The sequence below is a fragment of the Malaclemys terrapin genome, chromosome 9, assembly GCF_027887155.1.
Source record: "Malaclemys terrapin pileata isolate rMalTer1 chromosome 9, rMalTer1.hap1, whole genome shotgun sequence".
Taxonomy (NCBI): Eukaryota; Metazoa; Chordata; order Testudines; family Emydidae; genus Malaclemys; species Malaclemys terrapin.
The window spans coordinates 102,992,768-103,010,891 of NC_071513.1; positions in this window are offsets into that span (position 1 = coordinate 102,992,768).

Here is an 18,124-nt window from a genome sequence, read left to right on the forward strand (position 1 = left end):
CTTAGAATAACATTCCTGCTTCCCTGCAGGCTGCTTTTTCCTTCTTCCTCTGCTACTCATTCAGGAAAATTATCTCCAAGTCTTTGCTCAGTTTTTTTTTAGGACCCGCGCCTCATTCTGGGGGTGATGCAGCTGTTTGTCCTTGGCCAGCTGTTATGAGGTGTGGGAGGGCTCAGAGGTCACGGCAAAGCTTCTCCGGGGATGAGGAAGGGCTAGTCTGAGAATACAGCCATTCTGGGGTTAAATAAGAGTGAGAAGACACTAGACCAGAGTGCGGATGTTATGTTAGGTCCTAGGACAAGTGGGCCCCCATAAAACAGAGCTTTTGTGCCTTACTTCTTAAAGGCACAGCAGCTCAAAGTTTAACTCTTTGCCAACAGAACAGCATTTAATCACATCAACCCTGTGTAACTTTTTAAAATGTGATCTGTTACCAAGCAGCTCTGTGTTCTTGGGGAACCAGGGCGCAGTACCCAGCCTGTCTGACTCACGAAAGGGCAGGCTCTGCGTGAACCAAGTCTGCATCAGATGAAAGTCTTACAAAAAGCAATGAAAAGGCCGTGGGAGACACACCTAAACCCGTGGGATAAGGATGACAGGATTAAGGAAACTCCCCGGGCCTCATTTGCATCGAAGATGGGACAAGGAGGCATCTTCATTAGCATGCAGAATGGAGAACAGAGATTCCAAGGCAAGAACCGCATGGAACTCTGGGATCAGAAAAGCAGGGAAGCAGTGCATGATGGGAGATCTCTGCTCCAGATTTTAACGAACCCACACCTGCACACACCCAGCTCAGCAGTTATCAGACCAATTCTAGTAATAAATCCTTTATTAGTATCCAAAATAGGGAAGCTCCCTAATTGCATTGTGAGCTCCCTCGAAGGAACACCGTCCAAAGCCAGGAATGATCAGCTCCCATGTCTAGCCTGAACAAAACAACTTTGGTATTCTCCCTTGTTTACACATAAACAAATCTAATGTTCTCCCTTGAACCATTGTTGTTTCTCTACAAAACCCCCTACTCATGATCAAGTAAGTGTTCTGAGGCCTGGATCCAAAATCTGCATCCGTTCCATTGGGACTTCATCTTCTCCTGACTGATTGTGCTGGGGGCTCTGCCTGTCTCCAGCACTCCGGACCCTCAGCTACGACCACCACCTGGGACCCCTGATTGATTCAAGCTTTACGAAGTGAGGAGAACCCAGCTCTCTCTCTCCCGGGATAGCCTTCTGACCCTGACTTGTGTGATCAGTTATGGATTTCTAAACCTGACTTTTATAATCAAGTTTAAGTTAAATTTAATATTATAACTGTTTTGTTTGTTTGGCTCCCCTATGATTATTACCTGGCAATAAATAACTTTCATGGTTAAGCTGGTTGCTTCTCTCGCTCTATGTCTCTCTCTCCCCCTCGTGGGTGTTTTTTTTTGGGGGGGGGGGGTTCCTCATTCGCTCTGCAGCAGCGCTCCTCGTACCTAAGCTAAAAGATCCCTGCAGCGCCCAAAACTCCTGTGGGGTTTTCTCATCAAGTGGGTTACTGCCAGAACAATTGTAATGTAAAAGTGGGGATAGAGACGTGCTGAACCAGGGACATATGAGGGTGACAGCTTGGAAGTGCTGCTCGACCCAGCCTGCTGAGTCCAGGGACATATAAGGGGTCAGCTTGGAAGTGCTAATTAGCCTGGTCCTTTCAGATGTGCTCTGTTAATGTGTGTGTGTGTGTTCATCTAATTCTGGGGCTGGAAGAACCCAGCCCTGGGGAACCTAGGTCCTGCAGGATAGCTCCATTGGGAGGGAACTTGCAGAAGGGAGAAGCAGAGCTTCGTATGAGAACACAAGTGACACAAGCAGTACATTGATAGAAGTACAGAACCCCTCTCCCCCAAAAAGTAACCCTAATTAATGAGCGTACCCCAAAGTAACGGGCAAAGCTGGTAACAGATCTTGGCAAAGATCTATTGAGAGTGAAGAATGATTCTTTACCTGCTGCTTAGAAGGGCATAACATTATTCTTTCTGAATCCAGGGCTGGGGAATTTCCCCGCACACACAGAGAATGAATTGTCTATTTAAGAACATAAGAACATAAGCATTGCCACACCGTGTCAGACCACAGGTCCATCTAGCCCAGTGTCCTGTCTTCGGACAGTGGCCAATGCCAGGTGCCCCAGAGGGAATGAACAGAACAGGTAATTATAATTATAATTATCAAATTGTTGATATCAGGGGTGGAAGGGACCTCAGGAGGTCATCAAGTCCAACCCCCTGCTCAAAGCAGGACCAATCCCCAACTAAATCAATTCTACTTCTACTTCTAATTCTACTTAGACTCACAAGGAGAAAGGTGAATGTTTATCCCATGTTAAATTAGCTAGTATTATAATCCTAGGCAAGGCAGTTGTAGTTATAACCCATGCTAGCTGGTCAAGATAACCCCCAGAGGGAGTTTAGGGTTTACCTGGACCAGGTAATGTGGATTAAAACTACAGCTGGTTGGTAAATTTTTGTTGATTTTTTTTTTACTGACAAATCCTGATTTGTCAAAACGGAAACTGTTTGTGAAACAGGGTCGTGTTGGAGGAATATTCTGACTTGATCAAATTTTGGGGGGAAATGTTTTGAAATTGGCAAAATGTCCCACTTCAACATTTTTGAACAGGAAAGTTTTGGTTTTTCGAGTCAAAATGACTTTCTGGTTAGAAATGTTAGTAATTTAGACTAAAACAAGTTAAAAAAAGAAAAGGTCAAAATCAAAATGAAATGTTTTGAAATTATCAAAAGGAAACAGTTTGGTTGATCTACACTGAGAATATTTTTGGATTTTCAGTTCACAATTTGTTGTTGTTGTTTTGTTGTTGAGATTTTCACTTTTCATCTGAATTTGGGACTGACATTTTCCTCAATGTCTCAAAAAAATTTCCTGCCCAGCTCTAATTAAAACTGCAGCTACCTTATCTGCATTAGGATTTCAGCATGCGGTCTTTATCATGGGGTAGTATTACGCAGGTTAAATACACCATTTTCCTAGTGAAGACCCAACCTAAGGGAGTTGCCCCAGCAGTGAGGTTGATCTGGATGCTCCATATGCCAAGTACTTTCCATTGAATGCTGCTGAGAGGATTGCTTCTCCATCCCCACATCTCTGCTCTCACCTGCTCAATTGTTTTCCTTGATCTCTGCACCAGCAGACCACAATTTACCATGAGACTGCTGTGATCAGAGTCTTCCTCAGAGAACCCCTGAACACTGGGGTCATTCTTGTCCATAAACAGGTGGTTTGGGCATGTGCGGAGCTGCACTGGGTCTGCCGGGAGCTGCAGACGAATGGGTCTGTATATGCAAAGCATCGAAGTGCTGCATAGTAACAACGGCGTGTGCGCAGCAAGTCACGTGATCTTTTCCAAACAGATGTTCAACATACTAGAAATTCTGACGCGACTCTGTAGGGCTGAGTCCTTGTTCCCTTTTAGTAAGTGGAAGAACTTCCGTGGGACAACATTTCACTCAGACCACCGTACCTTGTTTTGCTTTGATTTTTTTTAAATGTGGATTGATACACTTGACATTTTATACCAACAGTAACATCTTCCATACAGGAGACCAGGTAGAAAACACAACACCAGGCACTGTCAAACAAATAAGCTCTCTAGGCCACAGCTTGTGGTGGTGACAAAGGGAGAAAATAGCGTGGGATATTGGGTCTAACTCTGCATGGAACAAAGGCTGATTTCAGTGGGTTACAGCACTGGGCCCCTAATTGGTCATACGAAGGCTTTACGCCACATCACTATGTACAGATATAATTAATCTGTTGCAAATATATATCCATAAGGCTGTAGAAAGCAGCTGCCCACCTAATCCATGGGATGGCCTTCTCCTAAACCCTGGGCTTCAATCCCTCTGCTAGCTCTCAAGAAGTTTCTGTTACCAGTGCCAGGCCTTCATCCTGATCTTCAAGCCAAAAGTGATCTGGGATTCAGTTCCATCAGGGATCACATCTCCACCCATGACTTACGTCGTCAGCTCCCTGGGACAATGTGGTTCACCAAGATTCAGACTCGCGCAAGGTGGTTCAGCTGTGGAATGAGCTTCCTGGGAATATCAGGCTAAAAAACAGATCCCCTAAATGGCATGCTGCACAACATTCCTCTTTGACCAAGTGTTTCTGCCATAAACCAGATGGATGGGGGAGGGAAAATGGGACGAGGGTAAGAAATAAGCAAGCAAGTAGAGAAAGGAAGAGAACAGAAGACCCATTAAGTCCGCTGGGGACCTAATCAAAGCTAATCTCCCTGGGATGTGGTTAGATATTAAGGGGATGGGAACTATAGAAAACCCTCTGATAGACCAGACCGATGACTAGATAATCAAGAAAGTGAAGCATTGCAAATACATGCATATTAACTATATTGCTGTGCTCATCTGGTGCACCAATCCTCCTAAAGAGCTGGATCAAGGAGACGAGATGAGCTCTAAGGGCAGATTTTCAACACAGCTCAGGGCCAGATTTCCAAGTGCTCAGCGCCCACAGTCAATAAAAGACCCGATTTCAGAAATGCCAAACACTCAGCAGCTCCCATTGCAACACTGATGGCTGGATTTTCAATAAAGCTCAAGACCCAATGTGCTGAGGTCTTTAGAAAAATCTGGCCCGATGAACAAGGCGCAGCTGGGGCTGTGTGTGTGTGTGTGTTTACACACCCTTAATCGCTATGGCTGTGAGTGTGCATTTGCAACGTAGCATCGTATTTTGTTGTCCAAAGCCCCACGCAAAACCCCAGCTGCTGACATTGTTAGCTAGCTGGGCATGGGCCCAGATCCCGTAGGTGTTTCTTTCCCATCTGCATTTGACTCAGATGCTCACTTGAAGCACTTGTCTTAGCCTCCTGTGTATGAAAGGGCAGAGCTTTGGGTGAAGTGGGAATGTCATGAATCTGCCACGCCCCAAACTGCAGGCGGTGATGTTGCTGGGGTCGGTAATATCCAGGCTGAGAACTACCTCGTGTGTGGTGTATTGCACACAGGAGGGGCTGTGTTTTGCAAGGAAAGATCATCTGCTCACTATCAACAATAATTTTATCTCTCCAGTGCAAACAAGGCCACACACTCTGGAGTGGAGGATTCTGGGTAGTGTAGTCCAGCAGGTAGTTTCTGAACTAAGAAGTACTGCGGTTAGAACGATCGCGAGAGGAGCAGCTAGCACAATAGGGCCCAGACGGAGGCTAGACAGATTCAGGGAGAAGGATGTGAACGGCCTCACTGCAACGGGGCGTGGCGAAATGTCGACTGTCTCAATCCGGATCCCTCCGAGGGGCTCAGCGGGGGGCGTACGTGCTGGAGAGCGGCTCAGCCCGGGAACAGCATGTACATTCACAAACATGCCCCTAAAACTCCAAGGTGACACCCCACCAATACACAACACTCTGCTGCACACACAGTTCTCCCCTGGAGAGACAGTGACCACCTGTGACTGATACTTGTTGTTTCACTTAATGCGTGACTGCAAGGCACTCAGATGCTCCGGTGAGGAGGAGGGTACAAGACCCAACAGAGAGACCCATCATAGATTCATAGATTCTAGGACTGGAAGGGACCTCGAGAAGTCATCGAGTCAGACCATTTCTCCAATTTGTCCAGATCATTTTGAATTATGACCTGTCCTCCAAAGCAGTTGCAATCCCTCCCAGTTTGGTATCATCCGCAAACTTAATAAGCGTACTTTCTATGCCAATATCTAAGTCGTTAATGAAGATATTGAACAGAGCCGGTCCCAAAACACACCCCTGCAGAACCCCACTTGTTACGCCTTTCCAGCAGGATTGGGAACCATTAATAACAACTCTCTGAGTACGGTTATCCAGCCAGTTATGCACCCACCTTATAGTAGCCCCATCTAAATTGTATTTGCCTAGTTTATCAATAAGAACATCATGCGAGACCGTACCAAATGCATTACTAAAGTCTAGGTATACCACATCCACCGCTTCTCCCTTATCCACAAGGCTTGTTATCCTATCAAAGAAAGCTATCAGATTGGTTTGACACAATTTGTTCTTTATCATCATCATCATACCTGGGTCTTACCTATCACTTTGCATGAGTAGATGGCAAAGCATGGCACAGCCTGTTAACAAGTATTTATCCTCCCAGAACCCCTGGGAGGCTAGCCAGAGCTGTCATCCCCATTGTACAGAGGGGGACTGAGAAACAGAGAGGCTATGGGCCACCGTTTTAAAGGTATTTAGGCCCTTAAGAGCCGAAGTCCCACTGAGAGTCAAAGGGATTTTGGCTCCTGAAGGTCTAAATTGCCTTTGAAAAAGAGACATAGGTTCCTAAATCTGGTAGGCGCTGCACGCTGAGTACTTACACCCCCATTCGCCACCTACCACACTGGGAAGGGGAGCTTGGGCTTCTGCCCTGCAGCAGGACAGTGGGGCTAGGGGCTTCTGCCCAGAGGGACGGGGGTCTAGGGGCTTCAGCCCCACTTTTGCTGAAGCCCTGAACCCTGGCAGGCACCTCCTGTGGGGCTGAAGCCTGGCTCTCAAACTTCTGAAGCTTATTATATCTGGCTTCGAGGGTCAGTAGGTGTGGTCACCTCTGGTCTATACTGTATCTATTTTGTGGCAAGAGAGCTGTGATCGAGGGCCATTTTGTCCTGGACATTCCCCTTTTTAACTCCCACCTCCACCCCAGGTTGTTACAACCTATGGCAGGGGTAGGCAACCTATAGCACGCGTGCCGAAGGCGGCACGCGAGCTGATTTTCAGTGGCACTCACACTGCCTGGGTCCTGGCCACAGGTCCGGGGGGCTCTGCATTTTAATTTAATTTTAAATGAAGCTTCTTAACCATTTTAAAAACCTTATTTACTTTACATACAACAATAGTTTAGTTATATATTATAGACTTCTAAAAATGTTAAAATGTATGACTTGCACGCAAAACCTTAAATCAGAGTGAATAAATGAAGACTCAGCACAGCACTTCTGAAAGGTTGCCGACCCCTGACCTATGGAGACGGTTGATTCAGACGTGAAGCCACAAAGGACGTTTTTGCAATGCTGGGGGAGTAGCCGAAGCACCAGGGATCTGTCAAAGCTTGTTCACTTGACTGTGAGGCCAAACGCATTCCCTCCCCCCCCCAACAAGTAAGGGTGTGGGTGGGTGAAACCGAAGGAAGGTACAAGTTGTTCTGACTCAGACACAACACAGCAATAATTCCTCCAGGGAAAAGTCAAAATGCGAGTACCACGGAGGACCTCACGGGACGGTAATGATTAACAGATTGCTCAGACCGGGACCTAGGGCTTCCTTTAGTTGGACAACACCAGGTGCATTTGCCTGAGCACTCTGCCGTTTGTTTTACTTTCTCACTAGAGACGGTGAGCACACAACGCCGTCGATCCTTCAGCAGAGCCGATGCATATTATGGGATATGCTGGGGGCAGATGTGTGACAATAACAATTAGTGTGGGGTTGCTGGATATTAAATAGGGAAGGGGAGCAAGGACCAGTTTCCGCTTATCTCTCTCTGCCTCTTCAACTGCAAGAAACTCATCCCCATCTGCACACTGGCCCGTCCCTGCCAATATGCCCGGGGGGAAATTCCTTGCAGATCCCACATCAATTGTGTTCCTTCTTTAACTCCATATGTCCTTACTGAGGCAGAGCTCTGTTGATTTTGGACCGGGATAATCATTCCACTTGATTTGCGGTTCCTTTTTTGCTGCGTGAGATTTACTGTGTCTATTGGGGCGCAACGGGATTTCAGTGTATTCACCCAGCGGCAGTAGGGAGCTGTGTGAGCTAGTGGCTGCCGCAAGACGCTGGATACCTGGATACCTGGGTTCTAATTCTGACTCCGCCTCTGACATGCAGTGTCATCTCAAGCAAATTGCTCCAGCGACCTATGCCATCATTTCCCCATATGGGAATAGTATCAGTACTTGCCCACTTTCACAAAGTGTGAGGAGGGGAATCTGAGCAGGAGTGGGTCCCTTCTTTACTGAGGACCAGGGGTCCCCCAGAATCCTGTAACCGGGCTCAATTGTGACCACCCCAAACTTTTGGAAAGTTGGGATTTGGATCACTGCCAAGTTTGATAGCTAGCCCATTTAGCAACCTTCTGCCCCGTGAATCACAGCATCAGCTGTTTTCCTGCAGCCCGGACAGTTCCCATCCAGCAACTTGACAATGGTGCTCAAAGAGTTGATGCTGATTAAATATCCACCGCCTTCCTGTTGTGAACCCCAGCTGAGGGCCCGTTACCAGACTGGCCATTTCTAAATGCTTCAGAACCCTTGTTGATAGCTTCCCTGCAAGATCTTTCCTCATTCCTGCAGCGCAGACCTACAGGCCCCGAGAATAACCGGGTCTGTCTGGGAATGAAGGGCGCATTCCCTTGTCCCTTGTAATGAGAGCCGGGGAGAGGTCAGATTTCAGCCAGGACACACACACACACACACACACACACACACACACACACACACACACACACACACACACACCCTCAAATGATTCTTGCTTAGGCTAAGTGGCTTTCAGTAACTCCCCCGCAGTAGGCAGAGTGCACGCACTGCAAATCATCTGCACCATGCATGCTTTATGACCACACTTTGCCCTCTGTGAATTCCCCTCTGGCTTTTACTGTGCTAATGAAACAACCCCCTCCCGCCCCCCCCCCGGCATTCTCTTATATTTGTCTCTTTCAAGCACTATTCACAGTGGTTCTGGGCCACCGTGAGAAGAGAATCAACTTGGAGCAGGAGGGGGTTGTGTTGGAACATGTTAGTATGTCAACAACTCCCAGGCCTTCAGTGCAAGGGGAGAAGACTTCCCTTAACCTGACGAGATGCCATGGCAGGGTGTGGCTAACCCAGCTACTGGCTCCCCAGCCCACGCAAGCCAGACATGTATGGACGGCAGTGTGCGATCTTGGTGACTTCTTCCCGGAAAATCTAGAAGTCACACATCCTCTGTATGTCAGGGATTTTACCACGCCCAGTCAGGGAGTGCTCTCTTGGGGTTACAGCCAGGGGACTGCGAGTCAGGACTCGTGGGTTTGATTCCCAGCGCTATCACATATTAGATGTGCAGGCAGTGCCTCAGTTTCTTCATCTGTAAAATGAAGATAATGATAGATTGGTGGGATTACCTATGTCACAGGTGTGGGACTTAATTCACGGTTAAGAACAAAATGTACACATGAATGAGGTTTTAGAGTGGGTAGCCCTGTTAGACTGTATCAGCAAAAACAATGGGGAGTCCTTGTGGCACCTTCGAGACTAACAAATTTATTTGGGTATAAGCTTTCGTGGGCTAAAACCCACTTCATCAGATGCATGGGGTGGAAAATATGGTAAGCATAATATATATTCTAGCACATGAAAAGATGTAAGGATTTGCAAAGTCTTCTGAGATTCTCAAAAGACTAAGTTCAAGTTCTTATTTATTATGATTGTATTTATTATTCTGACTCTCAGAGGGTCTGAAAAAAATCTACCTTAAAAGAATATTCATAAGAACATAAGAACGGCCATACTGGGTAAGACCAAAGGTCCGTCTAGCCCAGTATCCTGTCTTCTGACAGTGGCCAATGCCAGGTGCCCCAGAGGGAATGAACAGAACAGGGAATCATCAAGTGAACCTTTCTCTGTCGCTCACGGCAAACAAAGGCTAGGGACACCATTCCTGCCCATCCTGGCTAATAGCCATTGATGGACCTATCCTCCATGAACATATCTAGTTCTTTTTTGAACCCTGTTATAGTCTTGGCCTTCACAACATCCTCTGGCAAGGAGTTCCACAGGTTGACTGTGCATTGTGTGAAAAAATACTTCCTTTTGTTTGTTTTAAACCTGCTGCCTATTAATTTCATTTGGTGACCCCTTGTTCTGGTGTTATGAGAAGGAGTAAATAACACTTCCTAATTTACTTTCTCCATACCACTAGTCATGATTTTATAGACCTCTATCACATCCCTCCCTTAGTCATCTCTTTTCCAAGCTGAAAAGTCCCCGTGTTTTTAATCTCTCCTCATATGGCACCTGTTCCATACCCCTAATCATTTTTGTTGCCTTTTTCTGAACCTTTTCCAATTCCAATTCATCTTTTTTGAGATGGGGCGATCACATCTGCACGCAGTATTCAAGGTGTGGGCATACCAGGGATTTATATAGAGGCAATATGATATTTTCTGTTTTCTTATCTATCCCTTTCTTAGTGATTCCCAACATTCTGTTCGCTTTTTTGACTGCCGCTGCATATTGAGTGGATGTTTTCAGAGAACTATCCACAATGACTCCGAGATCTCTTTCCTGAGTGGTAACAGATAATTCCATGCATTATATACACACACTCTGGCAATCCTTACCATTTACAATCTTTTTAAAGCCATTCTCTGTTTCAAATGTGCTTATTTCCTCCTTCCTGCTATTGTCTTTATCCCTCTTGAGATGTCCCGGGGCCCTGTTAATGAAATACAGGCCTCAGCCAGGCGTTGTTTACTTTTCGTTATCATTGATAAATGATCCCTGAAGGCATGCGTGTGCCTGGTTATATGCCCGTGTATTCATGCAGGCATGTACAGCTCTCCGTGTGTGGGCATGCAATTCTGCATGTGTGTTTGTGTGTGTTCCTACAGGGACCATTTTTCTTTCCAGTTAAAGAACTGGCGTTAGGAAAACGTAAAGGCTGTGGACAGGCCCTTGTAGGCAGAGCCGTACTGAAAACACAGATGCGATTGAGCTGCGAAGGTCACGTCCAGAACCAGCTGTTCAGTTCCTCCAGCATTTGGGGGGTGAGCTAGCTCCAGCAGCATCGGTATCCCGATTCCTTGGCTCCTAGCCAGCTAAGCATAAAACTTGCCTGTGCATTAGTACGGCATTAATCTGGGCGGGAGATGATCTCTGGTTGCTAGTCAGAGCCCAGAAGTCCTTGCTGTTGGTATTAGAACTTACTGCAGCTTTCGATGCTGCTGATGCAGCGGCACGGCTTGGAAGCGAAGTGGCCTTGGAGTGGGGATCTGCCCCTTCCAGAGGGAGGTGATGGAGAACTCCTGCCCTTCCCCCAGGCTCTCTGACGTGCAAGCCACACATTCATAGATTACAAAGCCAGACGGGACCATTGTGACTGAGTGTGACCTCCAGCAAAGCTCAGTCCTCTTGTTCCACTTGTTCAGTTTCTATGAGAAAGCCCGGGGGAGATTGTGAGTCAGGAGAGGAGAAAGTACCAGCAATATGCTTCTGTGAGAAACCCCTGGGGAGCTTGAGTGAGCCAATACAGCGGAGAGTGCCAGCAATACGCTTACGAATATGCTTATTCAGCCTTGGCTACACTGGAGTTCTAGAGTGTGTCGCTTAAAACATGCTAATTAAGTAGGACATTCAGAGCGTACATTACTTGGATTGTAAAATCTTTGGGGCGGGGTCATCTTTTTGCTCTATGTTTGTACAGCGCCTAGCACAATGGGGTTCTGGTCCATGATTAGGGCTCCTCGGTGCAATGCAAGTAGTAAGTAATAATAATCAATTCACCCGTGCCCAAATAATCTTTTATCCAACTCAAGACAAACCCAAGGTGACCCACAATCCCAGGAACTGACTCACTGCTCTTGGACTTTGCCTTTGCCTCCGTAACTAAAAATGCCTTCTGTTCTCTGCCCCTGGTCCCTCCCTCCATCTACACACAGTTTTTGTGCCCCTTTAAGGACATTGGGTTAGAAAGCAGGACAGCTAAAGTGGCCCAAGCCCCCTGTGAATGCAATTATATCAGTATGGCTATAAAACCATCCCCCCAACTGAAAGAGGTGAATTGGTACCAAAACCATGTGCAGACGATGACTGTCTGCATCGTTATTACCTACAGGTTTGAGGGCTGGGCTTTTTCTGGATGTTGGCAGCCATTCAAAGCTTTGGTTAGTGTTCATCTTTTGAGTGGGGCAGGCCAGCAAGACTATATCACACTTATGCGCCCCAGTCTGCACGTGCTGCCTGGTTCTCTTCTGGGTGATACCGGAGGTGCTGCTTGCTCTCTGCAAAGCCGTAAGTGGTCAAAGTCCAAGTGACTACCTGTCTCTCTCTGACCTGCCACCCAGCTCAGCGACAGATATCTGTCTCCAGGGCAGGGCTTTCTCCCCAGTGCCCTGCCCCATGCTAGAATTCACTCATTCCAAAACTGTGTGTCTGCCCCTGGCCACATTAGAATGGACTGCAAGACACCTCTTTGTTCAAGCCTCTAGGAACGATGGGTTCTGCCTCACGAATCTCTAGCATTTAGCCTGCGGGGCTGGTTTTACTCTGACGTGGGCTCTATCCTGCAAACCTGGGGTTCTGCGAGTGTAGGGAAGGGCTGAAATGCACTATTGTTATTTTGTATTTATATTACAGCCGTCAGGGCCTGATCCCCCATTGTGCTGGGCGCTGTACGGCCAAGTAACAAGAAGACAGTCCCCGCCCCAGAGAGCTGACAAGCTACATATCAGACAGGACACCAGAGGAGGATGAAACAGATGCACAGAGTGAGGGAGGGGGAGGAGATCACACAATGAACAGAGGCAAGCAGAAAAGCAGAAGTTGCAGCTCATCGACTGCCAGCTCGTATGAGCTCTTGAACCAAACCAAAGTGCAGGTGGGAAACAATCAAGTCACCCACATTCAGGGCCGGCTCTAGGTTTTTTGCCGCCTCAAGCAAAAAAAATTTTGGCTGCCCCCCCGTCCCAGCCCTGGGCTCCTCGCTGCACCCCCGTGCTGCCCCAGCCCTGGGCTCTCCCCCCACCCACGCACCCACACCCCCTGCCGTCCCCGCTCTGGGCTCCCTCATTCCTCCCCACCATTGTCCCACACACACATCCTGCCGCCCCAGCCCTGGGCTCTCTCCCCCCCCACCTGCACCCTCCTTCCGCCACAGCCCTGGGTCACTGGTTATTAGCTCCCAGAGCAGGTCATTCAGCAGGAATTTTAGATGTGCACAGAACACAGACAGGATTGGTTCCCACATGGTTACAGAACTGCAGTAAAGTGAAACAATTTTCAGCTTGTGTGATTGGAGGATATCTGGATGCATATTATAAGACTGTCCTACATAAATGAGGAAAAGTTGAGGTGCCTTTATTATTCTTTTGTTCCACTCTTTCTTTCTATGGGGAATTTGCCAATGCAATATCACTGTCTTCCTTTTACACAAACAAACAAACAAAAAAGGCAATGGCTGTTGAAAATAGCAATTCCTGTCCTAATAACCACTGGGAAGCATTTTTTGCTCAATTTTATCCTACTTTTTCTACAGCAAGTTACAGTGGATCAGTATATTTGATTTGGGAGAAATGAAGTAACAGCCGCCCAAACTGAGCTTGAGCACTCCTGAATTTTGAGGTGTTCAAATCTTGAAGGCAGGTGCTGGCAGGGGGAGCGGGGAGAAGGGGCTGTGGCTTTGTGGGGGAGCACGGCAGCATGTATGCAGCAGTGTGTCTGGCGCTGCACGGAGCCAGACACGCTGGTCTGAGTGGCATGGTAAGGAGGCTGGGGGGTTGGATGGGGTGGAGGTTCGGGGCGGGCAGTCAGGGGCAGGGAGAAGGAGGGGTTAGATGGGTTAGGGTTTGGGGGGGGCAGTCAGGGGACAGGCAGTGGTTGGATAGGCATGGGAGTCCCAGGGGGTTGTCAGGGGACAGGTAGGGGGTGGGGTCCTAGGGCAGAAGTTGGGGGGGGTGGAGTCTCAGGAGGGGCAGTTGGGGACAAGGAGAAGGGAGGCTTAGATGGGGTCCCAAGGGGCAGTTAGGGGCAGGGGTCCCAGGAGGGGGCAGTTAGGGGACAAGGAGCAGCGGCGCTTAGATAGGGGGTGGGGTCCCGGGGGGCAGTTAGGGGCAGGGGTCCTGGGAGGGGGTGATCAGGGGACAGGGAGCAGCGGCGCTTAGATAGGGGGTGGGGTCCTGGGGGGCAGTTGGGGCAGGGGTCCTGGGAGGGGGTGATCAGGGGACAGGGAGCAGGGGGGTTGGATGGGTTGGGGTTTCTGTGGGGGGCAGTCAGAGGGAGTGGATGGGGGCAGGGTGGGGCTACCCTCCCTCCCTGTGGAGTGTCCTATTTTTTGAATGTTAAGCTATGGTCTCCCTGCCCTTCCCAGTGCAGTGCTCCATTCACAGCAGGCTGCAACATGAGGTCTCAGCTACCTCACTCCCTCCCCCTCTTTCCTGTTGCTAGTGGCCAAGGGAATGCTGGGAAATGTAGTTCTTTCCCTGCTCCAGGGCTGGCTCTATTGGCAGGGAGCTAACCAAGGAACTACAGCTCCCAGGGCCCCCTGTTGGTTCTCAGCTCCCACGCTGGATCCCTGCCGCCCCTGCAAATGGGCTGCCCCAAGCATGTGCTTGCTTTGCTGGTGCCTAGAGCCGCCCCCGCCCGCATGGCAAGCGGTCATGCACCAGCCTGATCCTGCTGAATCCGAGGTTACAGCCGTCCTGGGCTTCACTGCAGCTTCGGCCTTGTAAACCCCAGCACAGAGTCTCAGCAGCCGAAAGTTGGCCAGAGGGGGAGGCCCCCTTCTGAGGGGCAGCCACAGGTGTGGGGAAGGAGGCCTGGCTGCGGCAGATGGGAATGATGCCGTTTAGCAGTTCCTCTGAGCGGCTCCTGCAATTCCTTTGGTGCAATTCAAAGCTCTTGCCCCTCGGGGAGAAATCCAAGGAGGGTGGTAGCAGAAACATGCCTGACTTCCTGTAGGGCAATGCTAGCTGGCACTGGGGGTCTAATTTACCCCTCCCTTTGCCAGTTCTCTGGGCTCTGGCCCAGTGGGACCATATACATATGAGGAACTCTTCGTATCATCTGCTGGTTGGGCTAATGGCAGCAGGAGATGGGACACTAGCTTGGCTGGAGCATCAGTCTAATTCCGTCTGGCAGCAGAGGGGTCCAGAGAGCACCTGCTGGAGGCTGAAAAGGTCCAGCTGCTGCAGGCTCCGGAGGGACCAGTCGTGCTGCTCAGGTTGCCAGCTCCAGGGTGTCTTGGAGCCCTAGGGCTGTGAGCAAACTGGCAGCGCGTGGCCACTTCCTTGTGATGACTCGCGGCTGGGCAAGCTGCAGCACGAGCATTTGCCTCTGGGGAAGGTCACTTGCCTGCACGTCCGGGCAGATGGTGTAGAGGCGGGGGAGAGGATGGTGTCACACGCAAACCCACAATGTAGGGCATGGGACAAGATAAACAAGGACGCAGTCGGGACCATCCCGAGAGCCGGGGTCAGGCATGGAGAGGCACAGCACAGACTCAGACACCCAGGGATCTTCCTGGTACTAAGCCCTAACCCCATATCCACTCTCCCAGCACCCAGGCGATCTGCGACCCTCGGCTGTCCCAGACTCAGCGCCCGCCAAGCCTCTATGCTGGCTCTGCCGTCGGGAGGCGGCCTTTTCCCAGGGGGCAGTGAGTGGAATGAAAGGTGTTTGCAGGGAAGATCTGTGAGATTTGCCAAAGGGGCTTTTCTGTGTCACCATGTAGCCTTTTCTCTTGTAAATAATAATAATGGGTTAAGCATCACAAAAGAGGGAAGTATCAGGGGGTAGCCGTGTTAGTCTGTATCTACAAAAACAACAAGGAGTCTGGTGGCACCTTAAAGACTAACAGATTTATTTGGGCATAAGCTTTCGTGAGTAAAAACCTCACTTCTTCGGATGCAAAAGAGGCATGCTTTAATGGTGAGCTTTGAGCAGCTCTGTTAATAGTACAGAATTGCTGCCACCTTCAGGTCAGAGTTTAGATGACCGGCGGGAACAGGCTCAGAAAGGAAGTGGTGCAAACCCCATCATTCTGGGAGATTTAAAACAGCACCGGAGAAAATCGCTGAAGATCGATCCAAGGGCAATAATCTTGCACTGGCAGGGGGATGGCTGGAATAGCCTCCTGGGTCTTTCCATCCCTAATGTATTTAAAACACACGCTGGGTTTAAATCCTATCCCCTCTGAACGGCCAGCAAGGATGTAATTGTGGTGGTAGCAGGTTTACGGTGCTAAGGGTGTCTCTGGTCAAGGGCTCCTTTAGGAGGTCGATTCTTGTGCCCTGTGGTTTCTAGTGAGACCCATTGGCTTGGGGCATGATTTTAAACAGAGGTGCAGATCCAGCATCGCCAGCTCCTGTGATTTTACCGTGATAGTTGTTTTTTCCCTAAAGCCCGAGCTGCTGGAATCAAGTTATTCCAGGAGAATCTCAGCTTTCATTTAAAAGAAAAAGTAACTTTCTAGTCCTCCCGACTGTGGAGAAGAGCTTGAAAACATGAGCCCTAAATGCTGCAGCACCTGAAAGCAAATATAAAGAACCCCCCATCTGTTCACTTTTGAGTCTCATGATTTATAAACCAGTCTCACGATTTTGGGCAGCCGGTTCATCATCCTTAAATGTTTAGAGTTAGCAATACTATAGATCATGAGGTTTTTGTTATGTATCCCCAGAGTTCTCTATGTCCCATACCTATTAAAGCCCAGGTAATGGTCACATTTCCCCTTGCTGTGCATGTACACACACACACACACACACACACACACACACACACACACACACACACACACACACTCTTCCTCCCTCAAGCAGTGAGGTCACAGCCGGGAAGCCATGGACGCCTGGACAAGACAAGAAGACCCATTAATATTGCACTTTGGGTGCTACAAGGCACCCTGCTCCCCTCACCCCCCAGCACCTTCTTCTGGGCTATTCATGCTGCTTCAGCAGTCCTGGCTGGCCAGGGTTTCACAGCGACTGGGGCTGGGGAGCACTAAATCCATGGGCTGACCTAAATAGATCGCGATTAAAGCACCAGCCGGAAGTCACAGAGTACCTAGGGGAGCCAACGACGCTGGTAACTCAAGTCTCACTTTCCATGGCTAAGCAAGTGTTAATATGTAATAATTTCTGCTTAGGCGCGATGGGCGTAGTTTTTAAAAGCTGGTCTCCATTTTTACACCTAGCTAATATACTTGTGAACTATGATGAGGGCCACACCAGCACCTGGAGAAATTGTGCATGCCGTTTTGCGCCTGTCATCATTAATGGAGGCACGGTCACTTGCACATCTACAGATTTGTAGGCACAATCAGGTATTTACACATCTACATGACATCATAAGTTGTGCATACAATGAATGGAAGCCTGATTTAAAATCAGGCCCTGTCTGTCTGTGGCATTTCTAGTACACTCATCACTGCAGGATCGAGGCACTATAAAGCACTTTCTATTTTCAGAGTGCTCCATTAACATTGGCCAATAACCTTTGTCACCATCCTGTGAGACAGGTAAGGATCATTATCTCCATCTGATATATGAGGGAATTGAGGCACAGAGAAGTTAAGTGATTTGCCCATGTCACACACAGAGTCGGTAGCAGAGCTGGAATTAGAGTTAAGGCATTCCAGGCTCCCAGTCACGTGTTTAATCTAACTGGAGATTTGCCCATCGTTAGAGAGTTTCCTAAGAGTCTCCAGCCCCCCCCCCCCCAAATAAAAACGTTAGCGAAATGGGGATTTCTGCTTGTTTGTACCTTTGAAAATATCAGGAATTCTAATCTTAGTCTTCCTCGCTTTTACTGGAGGACTCATTGGAAGTCTCAGGCGAGGATGGTGAGTACAGGCGAGTCTCATCTTACGCGGGGGTTCCATTCCGTGATTAGCCCGTAAAGCGAAAACCATGTATAGTCAAAATTACATTGAGTTCAATGGCAGGCAGAATCGCCCGCACTACAGGTACAGTATTAAAATTGTTATTTTTCTCATTTTTTTTTGTTTTTTTTTTGTTTTTGCCGACTGCATAAAGCTGAAATCACGCATGTTAAATGCGTGTCAGATGCGACAGACCTGTACAGCTGATTGGGAAATTTTGACAAAACGTTTTTCTGAAAAATGCTGGTTCATCAAAGTGGAAACTGTTTGCAGAAAAGGGTCCCTGCGGAAGAATTCGCTGACTTGAATGAACGTTAGAAACAAAAGTTCTGAAATCGCTGAAACATCCCATTTCCACAGGCTCAAAACGAAAAGTTTCCGTTTTTCAGTTCTTTTGAAATGTAACTTTATTTCTACCACAACTAGGTCAGAAATCAAAAAGAAAAATTTTGTAATTATTGAAACAAAACTTTTCAATTGGGCCGAACCGATTTTATTT